General features: G+C 33.4%; 1 protein-coding gene across 4 annotated transcripts in view; it reads right to left on the bottom strand.

The window, feature by feature from the left end:
• Nucleotides 1–17,437, bottom strand: part of Ctnna3 (catenin alpha 3) — a 1,728,170-nt gene that overhangs the window by 567,912 nt on the left and 1,142,821 nt on the right. The gene's annotated exons all lie outside the window — the stretch shown is intronic.

Raw genomic sequence — 17,437 nt, 5'->3', positions numbered from 1 at the left:
AATGGAGAAACTATGTTCAGATTCAAATGCACCAAAAGAGAGGAAAACACACTCAGAGAATAATAATAATAATAATAATAATAATAATAATAATAATAATAAGGAATTGACTTTTGGGGGAGCATTCAATTTAGGTTTAAAAAATCTGCAGAAATAACACCACCAATAATAATGAATACTAACACTCAAAGTCCATGCATGCTTTGTGTCAGGTGCTGTCCAAGAACTTTCTACATACGTTGACTTAATTTTTACAACACAATGAGGTAGGTGCTCTCATTGTCCTCATTTTTAAACAATGGCACACAGTTATTAAGGAAAGGTTGTTCCCTGATCTAGATAGAATGCATGCTCCTAATGACCATCCTATATTACTATGCTCTTTAGTAACACTATGATGATTTATGATGCCACATGTATGTCTAAAATCCTCAAAACAAAAAGGGCTTCACAGAAGAAAACATTACAATGCTGGTTTAAAGAAAAAAAAAATGGTGTGAAGAGAAAAAAAGTATGTGTGTGTGTGTGTGTGTGCACGCACGTGAATGCACACATACACATGTGTACGCACATTAAAAAGTATATGGCATAAAACTCACTTTTCTAACCATCTATAAGTGTAAAATTCAGTGGCATTAAGTACATTCACATTTTTCTGTAAGCCTTATCATCATTATCAACTATTCATTTCCTGAACATTTTTATCCTTTGAGGCAAAAATTATGTGCCCATTAAATAATAACTTCCCATTCCTTCTGTCCCCTGATACTCAGAAACCTCTAATATACTTCCTTTCTCTATGATTTTGAGTACTCTAGGTACCTTACATAAGTAGAACTATATAAGACTTGTCTTTTTTTGTCTGATTTATTTCACTTTGCATAAGTTTTTTAAGATTCATTCAAGTATCATGCATCAAAATTCTATTACTTTGTAAGGCTAAATAATATTATACATATTACATTTTGTTTATCCACTCATTGGTCAATGGACATTTGAGTTGTTTCCATCTTTTGACTATTGTAACTAATGCTATTATGAACATCAGTTGACACATGTCAGTTCAATCCCGAACTTCCAATTATTTGGCATATATACTCAGAAGTGGAATTGCTATATTATCTGATAATTTTAAATTTAACTTTGTGTAATATTGCTTTATTATTTTCTACAGTGACTGCCCTGTAGAAAATTTTATATTCCACCTACAATTCACTCGTGATCCTGTTTCTCCACATCTTGTCCAACACTTGTATTTTTAATATTAAATCAAATAAATTATTTTTGCTGCACCCTACACTCATTTGCCTGGGGAAACTCTCAAAAGTCTAAACTAGGAATGGGATATTTAGAATTTTTAAACCATCTCAGGTTGTCTCTATTTTTCTGTAGGTATCAGAAGCTTGCATTTTAGACTTCTGTTTTCTAAGATCCTGAAAGACATCCTAGAAATGTGTTTTTGTGATCATTTTTCCTAATAAAATTTTCTACACATATTTAGAGATCTAACTAAAGGGGAAGTTGAAGATACATTTAGTTTAGGTTTATTGAAAATTTTCAGAGTGTTTTCAGTAACTTCCCTGTATGTCACTCACTCTATTTATATCCTTGGTGCTGACATTAAATGATGGAACCCTTTCCTCTCCTAATTATATCTACTCTCCTTCCTCAATCCCCTTTAGACAAACAACTATGCATCCAAAAAAAAAAAAAACAAATTATCTCACATTACAAAACAAATTGTTATTTTAGACATGATCAACAGTGAAAAGAGAGAAGAGAAAAAGAAACTGGGCACAGTGGTGCATTCTTCTAAACCAAGTCACTCCGGAGGCTGAGACAGGAGGATTGAAAATAAAGACCAGCTTCAACAATTTAGCAAGATCCTATCTCAAAATGAAACATAAAAAGGACTACGGATGTAGCTCAGTGGTAGTGTTCCTTGATTATCCCAAGTCCTACAAAAAGAGAGGGAGAGAAGACAGAAAGGAAGATAAAAAAGATAAAAAGGAAGGAAAGAGGGAAAGAAAAGAAGATTCATAGGGGTATGTCCAACAGATAATTTGTATAAATATTATATCATTTGCGGGGGGAGGTTATAATATTTGGATATTTGTAAGCATTTTAAAATTAGTACTACTTTATTATTTACTTGTGTGTTTTAAGTGAATATTAATTTTTTTTTCTTAAAGAAGCCCCTCAAAATTCTTTTAAGCTTTAAGCCCCAACACAAACTGGCCTGCTACAACCAGTGTATTTTTCATACAAAGCTACCCATCTTTGGATGATAAAATGAATACAGATATCTCTGCAGAATTTTATCTGAACTCTGCCTTGATAACAAGGTGATAACTTTGTTTCCTTGAAAACAGAAGCACCAGATAAAAAAGGCTTTGTAAATGTTCTACAATATTTAATACTTTGCAGAGACGAACAACTCCTATTCCTCTACCTTCCTTTTAGTGTGACATTGATTTTCTTCAAAATAATTCTATTTTACTTTTGAAATATGGTTGATATGGAAGAATGCAGTGGTCAAAAGAACAGCATTATTGAGAATCTGAAGTTTACCAGCATGTTTTCTAAGTATAGGACTTGCAGGAACATTTTTCATTTCTACTGAGGAAATTCCCATTAGTATCACCAGTTTGCAGATGTGATAGTGGAGATAGAAGGAGATTGAATACTTTGCCCAAAGTTATAGAAGGAACCCAGATTGGAAATCAAGAGGCTTAGGTTAGAGTTTTATTCTGCCTCAGGCTGATTGTATGCACATAAGAATCATATTAATTCCTCCAGGATTTATTTTCCCAGAAGTTTAAGATATTTGTACTTTGTAAAGGAAGTGGGGGACACTATTTGAATTAGCCGATATCTGTGAAGTTCTTTCAGATTCTAACATTTAATACTATCATCCAATGTATACACTTCTCATGAACGATTTCTAAAAAAACAATTACTTAAAAAGTGATAATAAATCTACATAATTTAATTTTCCCAGAGATAGTTCAATATTGGCATTGATACAAATAATCTTAAAAATTTAGTTAATATAACAAAAGCACTTTGTGGATTAAAAAGATGAATTATGTGTAGTACCTTGAGGTCTGATTACTTCAGTGTCATGGCATGTAGAGGAAATTAAAATAACTAGATATATGATGCCTCAAATATATCTAAGCTTGTATGTGAGGTGAATTTATACATCATCTGCTTAAATTGGTAACACCATAATAATTTTAAAATTCTAGTAACCACAGTAATGATATCAATTTCAGTGTTTCAGGTCTGTGCATCCTTTGCTCAGTTGTTTAAGCAGTATTCTACTACCAAATATTTTTCACTTTCTATGCTGGTTTTCTCATATTTCTTCAGTTTTTATAAGATTGTCTGTTTTGTCTTCTTTCATATAATATTTCATCTGTGGGAAATTATCCTTATATTTTAAATTAAAGGATGCAATATTTCTCACCATGAACCTTCATCATCACAACTTTATGATAAATGATGAAAGCATCTCAGAGGTGGGGAGGAAATGGTTATGCAGAAATACAACTTGCCAAGGAATCCAGGTTTACAGACAATTAAGGTGATCTCATTCAACTTTGGCCTTGCAACCTTAAAATCTCCTTTCTCCATGAAGGGATGACCCTGGAATGATAGGATTACTCACACTGAAATTTCTACAAGGTTTAACTAACCTTTTGTTGCACACATAATAAAATAAAATGAACTATTATAAGAGTTAAAATTACATTTTAAAAAGGGAAGAGGCAAAACTTATTTTGGGGAGCATATGGCTTTCTTTGAAAGCACATTCCAGTATAAATTTTCATATTTCAAGATCAATACTATTGGAGAAAAGGATAAAAATTTGGTCTAGCACTCTTTAGATTGTGAAAAATGTAGTAACTAGGAAAAATAATGCTCCCCAGAAGGTCTGGAAAAGGCAACATACCCACATGCGAAAATTAAACTATTTATTTTCTTCTCAGCTATACTAAGCATTAAGATTGGGCAACCTATTAAATAAAGCAAGTAAATGATGAGGAAAATAATATCAAATTAATTGTTTGGCATTATATAACAAAAATGTCAATAAGTATGTTTTGAAGACAAATGAAAATGGAATTTTGATTCAGATCCCACATTTTAACTTAGCTGTATTACTTATGAGTCCTCAGTGATTATACACAAGTTTACTCTTTGAGTCTCAACTTCCTAATACATAATGGTCATAAAATGCATGTTACAAAGGTTGTGGACAGAATTAAATTAGACTGGCTAAATAAAGTAACTAATATTCACCTAGCACAGAGTTAGACCCTGCAAGGACTATCTATATTGATGGCTTATGAAAAAAGCACAAGAATGCTTCAGGAATTTTTTTAAAAAGACTATTTTCACACATATATATGCACAGAATATACGATTTTGTTAGGCTCAATACTCATTTTCATATTCTAATTAGAAAAAAAGTCTCTTTGTTAAATAGAAATTTAATGAAAACTCAATACACAAAAACACTAAAATAAAAAAGCCCTAAAAATAAAAACATTCTGAAACCAATAATGCATATTAAAACTTAACACAATATGTAATATTTTCCAATGATGATAAAACAGACAATAGAGTTTTTTTGTTTTGTTTTGTTTTGTTTTTTTATCGGGGATTGAACTCAGGAGTACTCAACCACTGAGCCACATCACCAGTCCTATTTTGTATTTTATTTAGAAACAGGGTCTCACTGAGTTGTTTGGTGCCTTGATAAATTGATGAAGCTGGCTTTGAACTTGTGATCCTCCTGCCTCAGCTTCCTGAGCCGCTGGGATTACAGACGTGCACTACCATGCCTGGCCTGAGATTTTTTGATCCATTATAATTTTCCACTCAAATACTTAATAAGTTTAGAATTTGTAGTGGAAAAAATTTCTACTATCTTCCAAATCATTTGAGTTTAAGCAGTGAAATTAAAAATGAATTTGTTATCATTACCAAAAACATTTTTAAAAACAGAAATTTTATTTCAGAAACATTGACAAATTTTCCTGTATGTACCATTCAATTTCATATAAAATAAAGGCAAAATGCAAGCTATTCATTTATTGCCAAAATGTGTTTTACAATAAAAGGTTGGCAAAATTAAAAAGAAAATAATTGCAAAGTCTGAATGCTATAGATTAGACATTTTCTCCATAGATTTGGATTTTCTGAGAATTAAACTTTGATTTTAGTACTACAAAGATTTCATGTAATATTAAAAAATTTAACTTTCTTAACAATCAAAAGAATATTTGCTATGTGCCTATCATTTATCTAAGGTAGAAAACATAAAACATAAAAAACTCTGAAAATATTTTAAGATTCTAATGAAGAAAAGTTATATACAAATATTTAATAAAGGACAAGGATATGAAATATTAATTTTAAGCAATAATATCCTGAGTAGCAAAAGCACATTTAAAAGAGAGTATAATTTGGATTGGAATAGGAATTGATCTCTTTCTTTCTCTCTCCCTCCCCATCTCTGCCTTTTTTTTTCCATTAAATATTAAACATTTTAATTCCAAAATAAAAATAAAAAGTAGGAATGGGGCTGTGGCTCAGCAGTTGCACACTTGTCTGGCATGAGTGAGGCACTGGGCTCAAATCTCAGCACCGCATGTAAATAAATAAAATAAAGGTCTATCAACAACAACAGCAAAAAAGATTAAAAAAAACAAGCAATAGACTGGGAGAAAATATAAGTAAAACAGATATCCAATACCTTGTATTTGCTCTTTTTTTATTTGCTCTTTTTAAATATACATGACACTACAGTGTATTTTGACACCCTCTATTACTGTTCTTATTCTCTCTCTTTCTTTCCCTCCCTCTAATGCATTCTTAGAAAAAATTCTTTAAAGTGCTTGACCTAGTAGTCTGACTTCTAAGACATTTCTGTCCATCACCACAACCTTACTCTATGCTCTAATTCTCTTCCACTGGAACAATTGTGGCTTTAATTCTGCTCCTATCTATTCTCTACTAAGCAATATTTCCAAATTGCTATTTCCATGAGAACTCAATCTCCCCTATGATAATAGGGTAAAAGCAAAAGGACTTAATTTAGCTGAAACCCTTGAAATACTTGTCCCTGCTTTTTCTTCCACCATTATGTTCCTTCAGTCACCCTCACGTTCTCCTCTTCTTTGCCTAGGACATTCATTTATGCTGTTTCTTCTGTATCTAATTATCTGTGAGAGCTCACCTTAGACATTATCTCTCAGGGCAGTTTTATCAAATTTAAGTCAGGTTCAATAATTTTGTACTCTTATGAAATAACAGCCCTTCCCTTTTGAGTATCCATCTCACTGTGTACTGAGAGAGTTGTGAGTGTGATGATCTGATTAATATCTGATCCTTACTTTCTAAGTGAGCATCTTAATGTCTTGATGTTACTTCCTCAGGGTACATTGAAAGGATCAACTAGAATCCCTAATCTAAGATAACCAGGACTCCAGCCCAGGGTTCCTTCTATTTGGAAGGCCCACAACAAATTTATAAAAGCCTTTTATTAAGTGACAAAGTGCATTCCTTCAAGGAATTCTCATACTCTCCTTCTAAAGTTGAAAATGTGTCAATATTACTTTACTTGTAACTAAACACTGGAATCACAGAAAAATAGGGCCATTACTAAGGTATTCATTCAACAGAGAAAGTGTTAGTCAAATCTGTCTGTTAACCTATTACAAGGGCTGTGACTGTTCCAAGTTCAGGAACTTCTGCCAATGAGCTGGAAAACCAGGCTTTCCTTATGCATACATCCTGTGTTCAACCCTATCATTGGCTGCAGTCAGAGAAAGATAAACATTAAAGCATCATTTCCCTCATAAAATGACATACTGAAAATCTGGCCATTTTGCTCCTTCTTTAGATTTTAATTATGTGGCTAAATCAGCTAGAGGTCAGAACAGGAAAATAAAAAAGAACTTGAGCTGGAAAGACCATTTAGAAACACTATAGCAATTTTACCACATGTTTAGGGTAAGAGAGCTCTATAATCTACTTAAATTGCCTGAAGACAAAGTAAAGGCTTTTGTTATCCATCTATAAATTCAAGAGTAAAAATTTAAGAGAAATAGATATCACCATTAAAAGGAAATATTGAATTTTTTTAGCTGGTATTTTATAAAAATCATATCTATATATGTATATGTGCATATATTAAAGAGAAATGAAAGTATCCTAAGGTTGGGATAATGTTGTCATTCTCAAATTAGAAGCTTTGTTTATAGCTGCTTTGTCTATAGCAACTCAATCTTTATATCTTCTCCCCTTAGTCTCTCAAATTAGAAATATAATATCATATAAAATTATTTAGTAAGTTAATTATTTATAATTCATAGAAAATAATAAAACATATCATTTATTGAATACTAAATACATGGGGGAAATTTTGAAAATATAAATTAATTATACTAACTTAAGATATTGTATCAAAATAAATCTCCTGATTTTTAAAAATTTACTAAGGGAGTTTGAGGAAAACTTCTCTTTCATTCTGGAAAAAGAAGGAAAAATAAACAAGTTTCCTCATCAAATAATTGGAACCATTACCATTTAAAATTTATTCTACATTAGGGAAGGATCCTTCTTAGTCAAGACAGATTGTAGAACTTCTGAATGTTTATTTTATGCTCCAGGACCTGAAGTACTTAATTGCTAAAGGATATTCACTAGTGTATGCCAAGTCCACAGCAACACACTGCTTATTGTAATCATTACATATTGAAGAAGCAATGGCCTACATTCAGAAATACTCTCTTTATAAGTATGCTACTTAGGAAAAAAATTGAATTTTCAGTTACAAAATAAGTTAGGTGAGAGACAAAAATTATAGTAGACAGACATAATCAATACTACATACTGGAATACACTGAAGGCAGACTTGCAATTTTTAATTTAAAGTGTTATTTTTGTGTGTGTGCTGGGCAAGCTTAAGCTATAACAGACATAGTAGAAGATAAATAAGGATATGGATTTTAATTACAGACTTGAATTCACTGGTCTATGTATAGAACCCAGGAATAAGGTACCAGTTGTTTCCTGGGAGTTGGACTATGTAAACTGGATTGAGTAGTATAGGAACGCAAAAGCTTTGACCAGGAGCGAGTTCTCTCTGGGGAAACGCAGATGACAAACCTACAAATGGCTTTTAGCAGCTGGCCAGGTCTATTTGAAGAGCAAATGTCTTTTTATGTAATGGATTAGGAAGATCTGGATGCTCTCCATAATGCAGGCCAAGTATAATTTCCATGATGGCTGAGTTTTTTTGACATAACAGAAACTACAGATTCCTTTAATTTTCTAGTCTTGTTTTCACCTCTTGTGGTGAAGGCTGGGTAGGGAGGAGTCTGCATTATCCACAGTCAGGCTTCAACTGAAATAAAAGGAAGACTTGAGGAATAATTAACATGCAAAATTAACAGAATTATAACATGGTAAATGTGAGAGAGATTATGAAGGAGCTAATGACAGTTTTCAAGTTTCTGGCTTAAGGGACTCAATTGACGATGATTCCAGTGATGGAGATCAAGAACACAGAAAATATGATTTTTATGAGCAAAATTATCAGTTGAATAATTGGCATATTGAAATTAAGATAGTGTAGAAAATATATATATATATATATATATATATATATATATATATATATATATATATATTTCAGAAACAAATCTAAGGCACAAAAATAGATTTTTAGAGGCATCAATGTACAGAGGTACAGATTATCGAAGTTGTAGACTGAGTTTCAAGATTCAAAAGGATATGAAAGAGAAGTAATTTAATATTCAACCACATGGGCATAGAAAGAAATGCATCAAAAGGAAATGTTCAGAGAGATAGGTTAGTAAGAATTTCAACAAGGAGATAGTGGTCAGTAGGATCAAATGCTGAAGCTTAGGGGAATAAGAGGAATAGATGGAGATTCATGAATTTGGTACCTATACAGACATAACTGCCTTTAGTAGAGAAGTTTTGTTCAGAGCCTGTGTTAGAAATAAGGGTAACATAACGAAAACAACAACAAAAAAAGAAAGGATGATAGAATGGATTTGTTAAATTTATTTAATAGAAATTATTTATTGAACATTGCAGTGATTTATATTTCAATTCTCTATACATCACTGCCTCTCTCTGCTTGTTCAGTTGAGTTTGTGTTATGGTTTAGATATGAAGTGTCCCCCAAAAGCTCAGGTGTGAGACAATGCAAAAAAGTTTAGAGATGAAAGGATTGGACTATGAGATCCTTATCCCAATCAATCCATTAATCCCCCAATTGAAATTAATTGGGTAATGACTGTAGGTAGGTAGGGTGTGGCTGGAGTAGGGAAGTTCTTGAGGGAATACCTTTGGGGTATGTATTTTATCCCTGGTAAGCAAAATCTCCTTCTGCTTCCTGGTTGTCAGGACCCAAGCTGCTTCCCTCTGCCAAGCTAATTCTGATGTGCTGCCTCATCTCTGGCACAGAGCAATGGAGGTGACCTTCTATAGACTGAGACCCCTGAAACCCTGAGCCCTATAATAAATTTTTTCTTCTCTGTGTTGTCCTTCTTAGGTCTTTTGTTCACAGCGATAAAAAAGCTGACTAAAATAGAACACTAAAAAGAGTTTTATTTATCCTATATTTTTTAAATTGACATTTATACCATGAAAATAAATTCACTCTTGTGGGTCAGCTGTGAAACAGAATGCAAAAGCCTAAGATTAAATTAGAAGCTAAGCATTATTTTAAGTTAAACAGAACAGAGCTTTTACAGAGGAGACAGAGAGAGAGAGAGAGAGAGAGAGAGAGAGAGAGAGAGAGAGAGACTCTTACATAAGTCTTAAAACTATAGGTAGCACATTTAGTTGTGTAGCATGTTTTTTTTTTCTTTTACAGAAATTGTTCTTATCGCCCAAATAGCTTGAGTGATTTTGTCAGTTTGACAAATGGTTTTAAAAATGTTTTCAACGTATGAGAAAACATAGCAATCAGCTCTTGAGCAAAAACTGATCATTTACGTAAATCATAGGAATTAATGATCAACAACTGTCAGGAAGAATGGGATTACCATCCCAGTCACAAAGACCAGACATCTTTTGTGGCAGAGAGCATAAAGTCCACTTATATACATTGTTCAATATTTCCAAACGTAGAGAAAAAGCAGGTGATTACATAGAACACAGTCCATAACATGGGCTCCCTTCTTGAACTCTGAAAAGTCCTCCACTGGAATTATGACATTTCTTAGTTTGTCTATGGTTTTGTAAGATAAATTCAAGGCAAATTTTTGTGGCCTTACACTTTCCTTTGCCATAATACTTTAAGAACTTCTCTGTTACATTATTAAAGTCATCAAAAAAAGTTTAATATTCTCAAAGCAGAAAAAAACACCACCATGATTCTCCAGTCTTTCTCTAAGAGCTTTGACTACACTGACAAGATGAAAGATATATGTCATTTGTCAGGGCATGTCACCTTATCTTCTACCCCCACTCCCCACAACATGGCAGAACAGCCACCCCATCTGGAAGTTGTATACAGTAAATTGTAGACTTTCTTTTTTTCTTTTCTGCTTTTTTGTTTTGTTTTGTTTTGTTTTTAAGTGCTGAAGATCAAACCCAAGGCCACATGCTGGCAAGTACTGTACCACTGAGCGATACCCTCTATCTCATGGATTTTTAAAAATATAGATAAAATATTTTTTTCTCACAGACTAGCTACATAAAGGTCAGAAAACACCCAAGGTCCCACTGCCTCTAGACAGTTTCTCACTGATTACATTTTAGTGACAATATTTTCCCTTTTCCCTCCATCTTCATTTAATTTGTCTGTATAAAAGAGGAACCCAGGGGAGTCTTCAGCTAAGTATCAAAGAAATATTTTTGTCATAAAAATCAGCAGAAGCCTATGTTGTAGCAATTTTAGAGTGGCATCCCTGGAAACATTAGGGTAATTGGCCTCATCAGACATGCACAGGTAGATGTACTCCTTTGGGGGAAGATGTTCCCAGAAGTTAGTGTTTATAAATTTGTTGTTAGAACTTGGCATATTCAGTGACTTTGGACCTATGGACTCTTTCAAAATTGCATAATCCTACCTGTGGCACATTTGTTTTTGTTTTGTTTTTAATATACACAATGGAGTTTTATTCAGTCATAAGAAAGAAAGAAATAATGTCATTTTCAGGAAAATGAATGAACTTGAGAGCATTATGTTATGAGAAATAAGCCAAGCACAGAAAGTCAAGGGTTGTAGGTTTTTGTATGTGGAAGATTGAGTATAAAGGGGGAAAAAAACAGGGTAGAGGATCTCATGAAAAACAAGGGAGACCAGTAGAGGAAAGGGAGGAGATATGTTTTTATAGCAGAATATTATTGCAACTGTAGTGACACCCCCTTCCTCCACAGACAATGTTAACTGGCCTTCTCCAGAAATCTTCACCATGGCTGATTTTAGCACTGTCAGCAAAAGAGTCTCTACAAAAGAGTTCAGTGTAGATAAACTTCCTATTTTTGTGTTATCACTCCAGGTGCTGGACAACTCTTACTAGTTTTTCACAAATACTTATCTAGTATAGTAGTTTGTAGAAATGTGTTTGCAAATACAAAGTGTAACTTAAAAAAAATAAAGAAAGAACAAATCCTTTAAGCAAGGCCTCAGCCTTGAGCTGGGCTCAAGAGATGTCTACATTTCCAACATAAGAGAAGTTACCAATTGGGCTCCACGGTAACAGCTGGCAGAGGGGAGGAAAGAAAGGGGAGAAGCAGCTCTCTCCTTCTCAGGTGTTATCCTTGAAGGGTTAAAATAGTGAAAGAAAAAGCTGCTTTTATGTGAACTTCTGCATCATACTTATATTACCTCATACAGTTGTTTAAAACCTTGCTTCTCAAAGTATCATCTGCTGTCTAACATTAGCATCACCTAGGAGATTTTAGACATGTGGAATATCGGGTCCCAACACAGACCTATTGAATCAGAAGCTGCATTTTAACAACATCCTAGATTCTTCATGGGCATGTTACATATTTAAAAGTGCTAATCTAAATGATAAAAATTACTTAAGTAAAACACCTGTACTATTTCCTGTTAGATATTAAAAAATATCTCCTTGTCTTCTGAGAATATGAATCAACCCATTTTCTCTCTTCGAAAAGGTACACTTCATTTATTTGTTATCACCAGAATATGACACATTACCACCACAAATAACAATAATAAAGAAGGTATTAAATCTTTACTGTTTTAAGCACTGAGTATATAAATATTAGCCATGATCCCTGAACTAAAATGCATGAACTATTTGGGATGACAAGACATTTACATGGAGTACTTATATGTAAAGTACCTATGTAAATAAAATTAAATTTCTGTCTGTGAATTATAGCATCACAACAAAATGAGTGGGTGTCTGTTGGGGTTGTAATAGTCTCACTTGAAATACAAGCTATTAGAGTACACGAAATTCACTTTGGTAGTTTCTAGTTTAGAAAAGATCATGCTTTAAAAAGTAAGATTATCATCTTTGTATGATCATGCCATGTGTATCCGGTTAAATGGACAGAAAAAATAACAACGGTTTCTAGGAAGAGGCAAATTCAAAGCTGTTAGCATAGATGTCCTAAATTTCCATAATGAAGTTGAGACTTTTATTAGATAAACTGCTGTAGGTGAGCACAAGTAGCAATAGCTTTGGGTTTGTTTTTCTTTTTTCTTAAAAAGCAATATAGAAGTCAGGTGTGGTGGTACTTACCTATAATCCTAGTCACTCAGGAATCTGAATCAGAGAAATCACAAATTCAAGATCAGCCTGGCAACCTACTGAGACCCTGTCTTAACATAAATATTAACAAAGAAGGATGACTGACACAGCTCAGGCGTACAACCCTTGAGCATGCATGAGGATCTGGATATGACCACCCCCCTCAAAAAAAAAAAAAAAAAAAAAAAAGTAATGCAGAGATAAATGCCAAGATTAAGGTTATATGGAAATTGAAAAGCCTGAGTTGGGTCTAGGCAGGACCTTATGAACAAAGGAAGAGCTACATTTCAAGTTGGAATCTATGAATGAATAAGCCTGTGTTTACCTTTTATAGATCTTTCAAAACTATATGAAATCAGATATTATTCACTCACTGGCTTTAAAATTCTATAACAGATGGTTTTCATATATAGATTTTTCCAACTGATTATTTTCCTTAATTTTACTTGGGTCTTTTCTACATCCCGTCTTTAAAACCAAAGTATGGAAATTAGACAGCTATGGGATATTTATAGCACTTGCTAAACTTTTCTGGGATTTTTCTTCTCATAAAAGCCACTAATATTAACAAATATTTTTAACTAATTTGCACTAATATAATGATTGCAATGTAGAATCTTCTGTGATGCTTCGTTCCTCTCCCATACAAATCTCATTATTATATAGATGTGGTTTCAATTATTTTTTCTTGAATCTATAGTACTTCCATCTGAACTATGGTTTTATTGTAGCTATCTGAAAAATGTTCAATGGAAAATTTTAGAAATAAACAATTCATGATCTTGCATTATGAGTAGCATGGTATCTCACACAGTCCACTCTATTCCACAAAGAACATGATTATCCCTTTGTCTAGTGTTTCCACATTGTATATAGTATCACCCAGTATTCACTTAAGTAGGCCTGTGGTTATCAGATTGACTGTCAACAGTATTGCAGTTATTATGTTCAAGTAATTCTTACTTAATGATGAGCCCAACCTAAAAGAGTAGTTATGATGCTGGCAAGTTTATTACAGTATTATTTCATAATTTATCTATATTATTATTAGTTATTATTGCCAATCTCTAACTGCATCTAACTGATAAATTAAACTTTATTTCAGTATGGATGTATAGGAAAAAAACACAGTTTACATAGAGTTTGGTATTATTACAGTTTGGTAATATCACAGATCCATTAGGGGTCTTGGAACATATTCCCTGAAGATAGAAGGGGAACTATTGTACATTGTATTTATAACAAAAGAATCTGATTTGTTTCACTTGTACTCAATATCCCAAAGCTCTAACTATTTCCTCAAATTTAATCATATCAACTTGGCATCTCCTTGGTGCTTTCATTCTGTACTTCCTTTTTGGATCATGTACAAAAATATCAATGTATTAAAATTTCAATAATGTATTTTTCTATAAAATAAAGTGTTAATTTGAACTTGAATTTATTACGTACATCTGAGATACTTTCATATATTATTAAAATGTATCTCTCATACACTCTCTTATTAACCCATTAAAGGATCATAATATTATTTTAAAATGTTCTCTGCAAATCATCAGGTTTTCCTCCAAAACTTGTTTTCTTAAATACTGTGTGATGCCACTTGAAAGTGGTCTTGATATTCTACAAAGTGAAGTAGCTTTTTTTTTTTTTTAATGGATGAAGTAAGTGTTAGGTTGTGAAGTGTGTTCATACCTGAAACGTGTTCTCTTTGTTCATCCCCTTGATACACAGTAGATTCTAACTCTAACTTAACAACATTTAATACATTCATATGATCAAAGGACTGTTAACAACACATTTTGAAGCTCTTATATCTATCTATGAAAAGCATTTTGCAATGAATAAAAAGTTAAAATGAACAGGGTCTTTAAAGTAGAACTTTTACTTTTAGAAATGCATTCTAATGCAATAGCCAAATGCACATATTTAAATTTAACATAAAGGGACCATGGTTTTGTTTAATAAACACTGTATACAGAACAAGGCCAAATGGAGATTCATTAACTAAATGATAATGCAGTTCTCTACTGAAATACTTTATAGTCATGAAAATTAAATAGAATAATAATATTTAACAACATAGAAAGTGATTTTAGATATATGAAATGTAAAGTAAGGATGGCATACAAGAGGAAGGGAATACTCTTTAGCTGCTCTTCAATATGAGATTTAAGCATCAGAATATTGCTTCTCAGTGAGGTAGGTGACTGAGGTAATACAATAAAATTCAACATTGGACAGCAAAATAATCATAGAGACAGAAATTCAAAAGCTTTGAACATAGAACAAGATATGTTAAGAGATGTGCTAACTTCACTGGCTTCAGTGTGGCAGCACCAACAGTCCACTGCAGAGGAGAAGGATAACAAAGGCAGAAAGAGGAAAACACTGCAAATCAAGTTGTTTTGGAGAACCTGTGAAATAGAGAGAGGAGCTAATCTTACCTGACCCAGAGACAGTGTGGCAGGGTGATGATTTAAAGGTGATCAGAATCTCTCTGCTATTTAGCACAGAGTCACAGCAGGAAGCATCTACCAGTGACCATGTGGCAGCTTGCACAGTTCAAAAAGGGTGTTGTTAGCCCATCTCAGCAGTTATCTGTTATGGGGCTCAAAGTGTCCCTGGGCTAATGCAACTGAAACAGGCACAGAAAGGGTTGTGCCTAGAGTGATCCAGGCAAGCAATGCCAAGGAGAAAGATGTTGAGTGCCCTTTGTTACTGGCAGCCCATGCAAACAGCTAGGAGGAGGCCAGAAATTGGTGACAGTCACATCAGCACTCCGGGTCTGATCCTGGGAAATACATATCCATGATGGTGAAATATATGAGACCTATGGAAGATCAGATCCTATACTCCAACAGTACAATTATCAGGAAGTCCCTGAAACTCAGGTGTACACAGATATCATATCTGCCCAGCAACAGAGTGCATAGATCTAATTTCAAATACCTTCCAATAAAGTGCAAAAGGACAGCCAGAAGTAAGCACCAGCAACTTGAGATCTCTGTATTAGCCCTACTGTGGGAGTTCATGGACCTAATCTATCTAGACAAAACTCCAGTTGTCAGTACTTTCCAGCCTAACCTTGAGATGGACAGCTGAGAGCTACTATAACCAGCTTTGGTTCCAGTTTTTAAGTGTGCACAGCCCAAAAAGAAATGTAAAGAATGGCACAAGAACATAAGAATGAACATCCATCCTTGCCAACAGTTCTGACCACCTCAGGGGAAACAGACCCTCTCTTTTTCATTAAGAATTTTCTCTCTCTTTTTCTTTTTTCCTTTTCTTTTTTCTTGTTCCATTTTCTCTCTCTCTGAGTGTGTGTGTGTGTGTGTGTGTGTGTGTGTGTGTGTGGTGTTCTCATGCTCTGATAGGGTGGAGAATATGTATGTTTGTGTGTGTGTATAATATATAAATTAATATATGTACATTATTTTTCTTTCATCTTAGTTGCTTTTTTTCTTTACCTGTTTGTTATTTAGGCTTGTTTTGACTTTGGAGAAGTAATGTTTTATTTAGGTTTGTTTTGGTCTGAGTTTTTATTTGTTTGTTCTTACCTTTGCTTTTATTCCTCTTACTACTTCTTCACTTTCTTCCCCCTCTCATAGCCAAATTTTGCTCTTCCCTTTTCCTCTACTCCTTTACTTACTTATTTTTTAATATGGTTATTTTTATTCTCCTTCTTTATAGATGTCACCTGCTACTCCTTTCCTACTTCTTCTCTGTTCACTTTTTAATATTAAAAGTTTCCTTACCTTTGTATCTCATTTCTCTTCACTTAACTATAATTTCACTCTCTGTTAGAACTTTTTACGTTTATATAATTCCTACCCCCTGCCATCATTATTGTTATGGTTATTAATACTTTGGATGCTATAGTTGACACCTGCTGTTTAATGTTAGATTTAAAAAACAGCTATTTATTGTTGGTACTGATACTAAATGTTGACCCCACCATTCCTCTTCATGTGGCAATTAGTGTTATAGATGCTATAGTAGGCACTAGACATTTATTTTAAGGCTGCATATTGGTTATATTCATTATTGCAATTCCTTGCTCCCCTTTTTCTTAGAAGGTCTGGGAAGTTATTGAGACAATATAAGTTCACAGAATAGAGCTATATTCACAATTCTACCAAGTGACAATAAACCTCATTCCAAGCATGAACTAGTTCAAGTTCCAACAATACTTCAACACAAAGAATAGAGAACAACTTCAAAACAATGATGGGACCCGAGGAGAAACCTCTAGAGGGGAAACTTGGGTCCTACTCCTAGAATCTACTCACACAGCAAAAACAGAGAAGTTCTAATAACAAAGATGATAACTATACACAAAAGACAAATGCATAAAAGAGGAAGAAGAATCCGTCTTTATCAGATGTGCAAGTCCACAACCTCAGAAAACATGAAGAAACAGGTAAAGAAGCCTCCTCCCCAAATTTGCAATCCCTCAACAAAGTAACTCACAGATATTGAAGTGGATGAAAATCCTGGAAAGATATAAAATTATTATAAAAAGTTTATTATTATATTAAATAATATAATAATTATTATATTATTAAAGTTTATTATTGAATTATTAAAAATTTTCTGAGCTCAGCCAGAGTCCTGCCCTCTCTTGGTCCTGCCAGGCTCCATCTTTC

Source organism: Marmota flaviventris, chromosome 4 (assembly GCF_047511675.1).
Source record: "Marmota flaviventris isolate mMarFla1 chromosome 4, mMarFla1.hap1, whole genome shotgun sequence".
In the NCBI taxonomy this organism is placed as follows: Eukaryota; Metazoa; Chordata; class Mammalia; order Rodentia; family Sciuridae; genus Marmota; species Marmota flaviventris.
The sequence above is the reverse complement of the archived record's forward strand: the minus strand, read 5'-3'. Positions and strand labels throughout refer to the sequence as shown.